An 8,207-nucleotide genomic window follows, 5' to 3' on the forward strand; every position below is an offset into this window, starting at 1 on the left:
AGACGAAACCAATTTGAGATCGCAGATAAGTGAGCTTAGTATTCTGAATAATACTTAAGCGATATTATATCACCATTGTCGGTCCAACGGTAAACTTACTGCAATTCCGAGAGCAGTGCTTGCAAAGAATAAGTATAGGAAATCTCCAATGACACGAAGTCCAGTCGCGCCCTTAAGCTTACTAACGTCAATCCTTTGAACTGCATTGAACAGAACAACTGATGTTGCATCATTCACTGCTCCTTCCCCAAAGACTAGGCTGTACAGCAAAGGAGTTACATCTTGATGAAGAAACTACATAAAGTGGATATGATATCTCAGAAAATCCAAATACAGGAGCGGCTTGCGCAAATTAAATGAAAAAGAAAACCTAAAACACGACAAACCTGCAGCGTACACACTGTATCAGTTGACGAAAAAATTGTTCCCACAGCTGTTTCAAAACAAAAGATTGATGAAAACCAAAAGTTATCAACACGATTATACTGTTACATAGCATAAAAGTGGCAGTTCGTTTGATACAAATAGCTAATGGTTTCATCGAAAAGGTTCTCAGTTCTAACCGAGATAGTCTCGTACATTCAGGCCACCAAATCCCAACTTCGGGAACAGCCACCAGGTGCCTAAGCCAAAAAAGTAACATGCAGACATTTTCAGTTCTACAGAAATCTGTAACAGCTAGCACAATGCAAAATCAAACGATGGAAAAGAAATAAGGAATCGAAATAAAACTAGTATAAAATACGTAAAGAACAACAGATTAAAGTGTTACCAACTGTTATGATGAATACTGAAATGAAAACACATCATGATGGTTAAGAAGTTCTTGAAAAACTGTTTCTTCTTGACCTGAAATCTGCGTTGGTCGTAAAATTAACTAGGTAAGTGAATTCGTCTCCTGAGTTTCTACGAATCCGGCAAGCAAATTAATTAAAACAGGATTATTATAATCGATACGGAAGCTGAATTACCCAGCATTGAATATTATAGGTGGGAGGAGATATATAAAGAACAACTCTTCATTAAATCGCAGGATGTGAGAACTCTTTCCTTTGCTCACAAGCCAGATTATTGTTCCAGTTACGCATCCCTGTTTGAAAAAAATAACGGAAAAAAGAAACACTTCAGACAATGGAAATGATTAGGCGGGCACCGAACTTATCAATCTTCCAAATGCAGATTAAATATCCCCAATATAATTTTGTATTTTTTTTTTGGGTAGTAAAAGGACAAAATTACTCTTGAGGCACACCAGAATTCATACGCGCGAGCAGTGGACAATCATTCATCAATCAAGTCAAAAGTGCCCAAATATGTATTTATTTACAACCTATTTCATCCATCCTCATCATATCTTCTCCACAAGTTAACCCCCAAATCCTTCCTCTTTTATTATAATAATTAGCTAATTAATTAAATAATTATTCCATTAATTAGCTAATTAACCACAAATCAAGAACCTAACCCATAAAACCATCCAAGTGGCCGTTCCATCTCCTCCCAAGGTGGCCAGCCACATCCCTATATAAGCCCTCTCATTCTCTTCAAAACTCAATTTCAATTCTCTTGCTAAACTCTTTAAATTCTCCAAACACTTTTCCCTCAATATTCTAACTTTGGCATCAGAGGTTCTTCGGCCAAAGTCCCCCTATTCATTATAGGTGCGTGAGGCTCTTGGTCTTGACCTAATGTGTTATTTGTTTTGTAGGTGTAATTTTGTCCAAGAGCAAGGAGGAAGAAATTTGCATCCACAAATTGGTGCTTTCATTGAGAGTTGAGTCCCACACTCGTAGAAAACTCTCGCATCTAAGGTTTTCTATTTTCTTGTCCATTTGTAGATTTTTCATACGTTCTTATTTTTAGAATTGTTTTATTTGCAAAAATTCTTTGGTAAAACGTAAAAGAAAAGTACAATGGCAAGAAATTTGGAAACTTTAACGAATGAAAATTCCAGTGTTCAAGAGATGGGACCACGGCGATCCACGAGACTAAATATGACAATAAGTAAAGCGGCACTACCACAACAAGGCTCCACCATGGCAACCACCACGGTGGCCACCATGGTAGCCACCCACGGCGAGGTCCATGGCGCCACTACTACAGCCCAAGCTATGTCATCCAAGCTTGCCGTAGCCCACACGGGCCCAAGCCTAAGGCGAGACGGCTCGAGCCACTCAAACCCGATGCGAACCCAACGCGTTGCCAAGCCAAGCCCTAGCCTCGCACCCACGTGCGCCACACGCTGAGCAGCCCACTCTCACGGCCCAGCCTGCTTATGTGGCCTTCCAAGCAGCCCAAATCGGTCCAAGATTAGTTTAACCGTCCTGGCTCCAAATTTCCTAACCGACGATCGAACCAGGATCATTTTCACCATATTTTTCTACGGATTTGACATTTCCGAACTAAAATCTCGCGCTCGGAGTCTACCACACTTCCACTGCTCAAGGAGATACATTCCTTCCAAGCTCTTCCAACCCAAATTGAGAACAACACTTGTCTTAACAAGTCATAGAGTTGACGAGCGCCCTTACACAACAGACGACCTTGGTGAACCAGCTCTTGCAGCGCACCGAGATGCAACGTGCCCCAGATGAGGTGTCCCGAAGTAAGACAATCGCAGATGAAGAACCTCTTCAACAGTGTTCCCGCAAATAGCCACTCGACCAGCCACGAATCGAGCGTTCGGGTAGTGTATACTCTCGATTAGGTCCTCGAGATAACGTATACTCCCGTCTTAGCACGTGGAGGAACGTGCACTCTCGACTAGGCCCACGAACAAGCATACAATCACGGTTGGGGTCACACTCTGATGTTCAACATGTGCAACCTTCCAAGCGAAGCCCGCAATGGGCATCCTCCACCTCACCTCGGAGTAGGCAGCATGAAGGATGAAGAGAAACAGTCACTCAATCCGGCTCAAGTTCAATCGACAGCCTACGAGAAATTCACTCGTCTGCGAAGAATGTACCATATGCACAACAGCAGCTACATAGATGAGCCGAATACATGGAAAAACAGCCTAAACTAACAGGTTACGACTGGGGCAGCCGAGAGCTCCGCTACCCCTAACAAAGGTAAATTCAGGAAGAAGTATAGAGACTTTTGACCAAGCGATTGCGCGATTTCTAACGCAACGAGGTCACTAACGAGGCACTACGACCGGACATGACTAACATAAAAAGGTCACCCTTCACGGACGAGATCGAACAAGCAAAACAACCTTCCAAAAAGGACTTCGAGCAGACCACTTGTTGTTTAGAAAATTAATCATCTAACTCTGGCAGACTCTTTCGCTTTGACAGATAAACATGCACTTTGGGACAAGGCTCACTAATCAAGATGCAAGGACTTGAAAAAGAACCTTACATCACCTCCTTACTATCCAAACCAGAAGTAGCGGAAAACTTATTCATATGTTTGACGGTATCTGAAGCAGTAATAAGCTCTACCATCATACTAAACGAGTTAGGGGCCCGACTACCTGTATTCCACAGTTCAAAAGCTCTCCTTGATGCTACCAGAAATTCAAAAGTTAACTTTGGCGATAGTTGTTGCAACCCGGAAGCTCAAGTTTTACCTTCAGACGCACGTAGTCATCCTCATAATGCACTATTCCGCCCAATCCAAACGCACGACGATAAAGGTGTAGACACTGGCAGATGCAAAGTTTTCTGGCGAACGCAACAACTCAGCCCAAAAGGCACACCAAGGGCAGACGAACACTAAAAGGACACACTCGGAAACAAGTTTTGTCCTAGTCGCCCCAAAATATTCTACATAGGAGTAACATGTACCAGCAGTTAAACACCACTTCTTGCTACGTGGCACACGGCCCCAGCCGACCCTTGCTCTATAATTCAACTCTAGAGTGGCCTAATACCAGTAGTTGAGCATCTCCTGCTGCGTGTAACGTGGCCCCAACTCCACGACTCCCTACCACGTCTTCACAACGCAACAGGGTGACCTAACGATGGCTCCACAGCTTCCTACTGCACCTTCACGCCTAACCTAGGCAACGCAACAGAGCAGCCTAACGACACCTCGGAGGTAGCCTAACATGTCCACTACTACAAAATGGACTTATTGTGTCACTGGGTGATGTCGCTTTAATATAATATAGTGGCAGACAAGACATTTGCAACACCTACTGAACATGACGTCGGGTTTACTGTCGCTTGTAAACGTCATAAACTGTCTATGTCACTTTTAACCGGTGTAAACATTTAATGTCGCTTATAACCGATATACATTTTAATAATTTTTAAATAATGGTGTCTCTTTAAAAAAAATAGTGTCGCTTTTAAGCGACATAAAGTACTGGTGTCGCTTCTATCCAACATTAATTATTTTTTTTAAATATTTTAAAGCTTGGGTCGGTTCTGAGTGACATAAATTTTATTTTTTTAATATTTTGAAACCCGATGTCGGTTAGCGACAGATTGATGGTCTTTACATGCTATCCCCCATGTTTTCTTCTTATTCTCTTGCATCTTTCTTAATGATGAGTTTATGAGGTGGCACGCAACTAGGCCAGGCAAACGGGTCGTGTCTATCATTTTCGTGTAACACCTGTTATCTTAACGGGTCTTGTCGTGTCTCACCCATTATCTTAACGGGTCCTTAACAGACGACTCGTTATGACCTGTTAAGAAAAATATTTTTTTTCTTAAATTTGCACATACCACACATTACCATATAAATATTACTTCAAAACATTAAAACACATTTGTCGTTTAAGTATTACATCTACACTCGAAAATAAGAGCCTAATAAACAAACATCCATACACTACTACTCTATTACTGTTAAATGTGTAAGGATATGACAAATGAAAGAGTTTTTGTTTTCAAGGTTGTGAAGCCTTTCTCAAAAGTTTAAACCTTGCCAATGGAACTAAAAGCTTGCATGTTATTCCTTTTACAAAATCCTCAAATTTCATTAATCATCATGACATAAGATTTTGTGGTATCCACTTCTGTAAATATTTTAAATTGATGATCAAATTAGTTCATTGTATTCGGATCAAGGAGTGTAGCTGTAAAAAATCATCAAAATCGAAGTTAAATTAACCGCTCAATAGTGATTTTTCGTTTGTAACCGTCGAAAAGTTTTGTCTTGTTACTTGATCTCTGAATGTTTGTTTTTTGCAATTTTTGGCGTATGCAATCTCGTAGCATATATAAATAAGTTTGACGGTTGGATCGTTGAAATTAGTTTCGTAGGATGCGTATCCTATCAAAACGATAGATTTACTAACACTTAGAGTTTATTTATTCTTTCATTAAGTATGACATAAGATTTTGTAGTATCCACTAGTGTAAGTATTTTAAATTGAAGATCGAATTCATTCATTGTATTTCTATAGGGTCAAGGAGTGCAGTTGTAAAAAATCATCAAAATCGGAGTTAAAATAACAGTTAAATTTTAATTTTTCGTTTATAACCGTTGAAAAGTTTTGTCCCGTTACTTGATCTTTGAATGTTTTTTTTTGTGATTTTTGGCGTATGCGATCTCGAAGCATATATAAACAAGTTTGACGGTTGGGTCATTGAAATTAGTTTCGTAGAATGTGTATCTCATCAAAACGATAAATTCACTAACACCTAGAGTTTATTTATACTTTCATTAAATAGAATATAAGATTTTGTGGTATCCACTAGTGTAAATATTTTAAATTGAAGATCGAATTCATTCATTGTATTCATATAGGGTCAAGGAGTGTAGTTGTAAAAAATCATCAAAATCAAAGTTAAAATAACCGTTAAATCATAATTTTTCATTTATAATCGTTGAAAATTTTTGTCCCGTTACTTGATATCTGAATGTTTGTTTTTTGCGATTTTTGACATATGCGATCTCAAAGCATATATAAACAATTTGACGGTTAGATCGTTGAAATTAATTTTGTAGAATGCGTATCCTATCAAAACGATAAATTCACTAACACTTAGAGTTTATTTATACTTTCATTAGGTATAACATAAGATTTTGTGGTATCCACTAGTGTAAATATTTTAAATTGAAGATCGAATTCATTCATTGTATTCATATAGAGTCAAGGAGTGTAACTGTAAAAAATCATCAAAATCGGAGTTAATGAAATTTTCACTAACACTTGATAATGAAAATTTCCATACAAGGGTTGGCGTGAAAGAGACTCCTTTTCTTGAATCATTATCGTTGCCTATCGAGTTCATTAATCATGCAAATGCTGACAACGAGCTAACAGATGATGACAAGGAATAAATATATTAATTATTTTATGTATTAATTAGACTATGTTTCAATTCGTGTGCGATGATATCTTATCATAAAATTATATTTATGTTTTTTTATTAAGTATTATATATAAATTAAATTTTATTTATTAAAATATTATATGAGATAACATAACTGTTTATTTTTTAATTTTGGGTTAAACTTTTTTTTTTTTGGGTGGGAATTTTATTTCCACGCAACTTGCAATCACTGTCATATCTGTTAGGCTCGAGCCAGTTTGAACCGACGTAAAATTTTCTTATTTCGACACCACTTTCATCAAGTCTGTCAGGCTCACGTCGGTTTTAACCGACTCATTTTTTTCCTATTTCGACTCCACTTGCCTTTCAGTAAGTGTGTCAGACTACTTGACTTAGTGTCAGTTTTAACCGACGCGAAGTCCAAATATTTTGACGCCAAGTGCGTTTCAGTCAGTGTGTCAGAGAAAAGCAACAATAGAGCTCAATATATTAGGGTAACAATGCAGTTCATATTTCTCATCTCTAAACCCTTTTCGAAAACCTGTGTTTACGTAATTTTTTTACAAAATTGCTTCTGCTTGAAATGGGCAGTGGCCGGAAGGGCAATATTCCCCAAAGGGTTCTTTTCCCCCCTCCTGTGTATGGAGCATCATCTTTCAGCAACTTAAAAACCTCCTGTGCTACCAGTTTTAGTTCACCATCTTTCACGAAACCTTCCCATACTAGTTATGATCCAAGTGTTCCCCCTTATTATAGAGATAGCAGTTTCGTCGGTACAGCTCCACCTGCTCCTAGTTCTACCTATGATAATCAGGTATGCAAACTTCTCAGCTGCCACCTCTAAATACTGTTTTGATGGGTTTGTAACGCTTTTATGGGTTAATAGTTTATATGGTGTTGAACAAGTTTGCCTCATTTGCCTTATAAATCCGAAAGACATTGCCTTTGGTTATGGGCATTAGGTACATTTTTGAACTATAGTTTCAAGATGGTTGAGACGATCATATTTTCAGTACCGAGCTCTTAGTGTTATATTTTTCGATGCAGACATGTTGCGAATACGGACAAGATCTTCAGTCGTGCCCAATATGCTGAAGTACAATCTAAACCCAAATAAAACTATATTAACGACGACGTGCTTTCATGCCGGAGTTGGCTGACATTGTGTGTATTTGTTTATTTTTTTTCAATCACATTCTTTGTAATCCATTGCTTCAGGTGGTTAGGAGGTTACTAGGTTTGGTAAATGGTTGGTCGAATCCAACGTATAGTGATGATGATCCAGATGTGAGTGAATATTCTAGTGATTTTTTTGGTTGTTTAAGAAGAAAATGAAAAGGAAGTGAATAGCTGGCCTCAAAAGAAGTGAAGTTCTGGTGATTTTATAGACGATAGTAGCATAATTATTTTATTTATGGAGATTTTATGTAATGTCGGTTACGACCGACAGTAGATCGACTATTTTATTTATTTAACTTATGTGATGTCGGTTTAGACCGAGAATAAGTGTGATAATTTTATTGTTTATTTGTTACTTAATGTCTGTTTTGGCTGCCATCATATCAGATTTTCATGTCGCTTATAAGTGACGTGAGAGCCGATGTTGCTTTTAAGCGACGCTGTTGTTCATTTTTATTTTATATTACTTTGCTTCTTGGTGGCGGATTAAGGGGGCTAAGCGACGTCATTACCCTTTTGGTGACGGTAGTATTGGTGTTGGTTCCTCTATCCGACATTGCATGATTTAATGTCTGATTTTTACCAAAAAATCAGACAGTAATTGGTGTTTCTTGTCGGTTTTACACCGCCAGTGATATCCCCTTTTGTAGTAGTGGTCCTAGTCGCGCCTACTCCACCTGATAGAGACTTCTAGCATTTGCATGTCGATAACACATCCAACTGCACTGGTTCAGGAGGAAGAGTGGTCCTTGTCACCCCAGAAGGTTCGATGCCTAAGCAGTCGATCAC

This window comes from Pyrus communis, chromosome 3 (genome assembly GCF_041283825.1).
Source record: "Pyrus communis isolate YQ-2024b chromosome 3, ASM4128382v1, whole genome shotgun sequence".
NCBI classification, from domain to species: Eukaryota; Viridiplantae; Streptophyta; class Magnoliopsida; order Rosales; family Rosaceae; genus Pyrus; species Pyrus communis.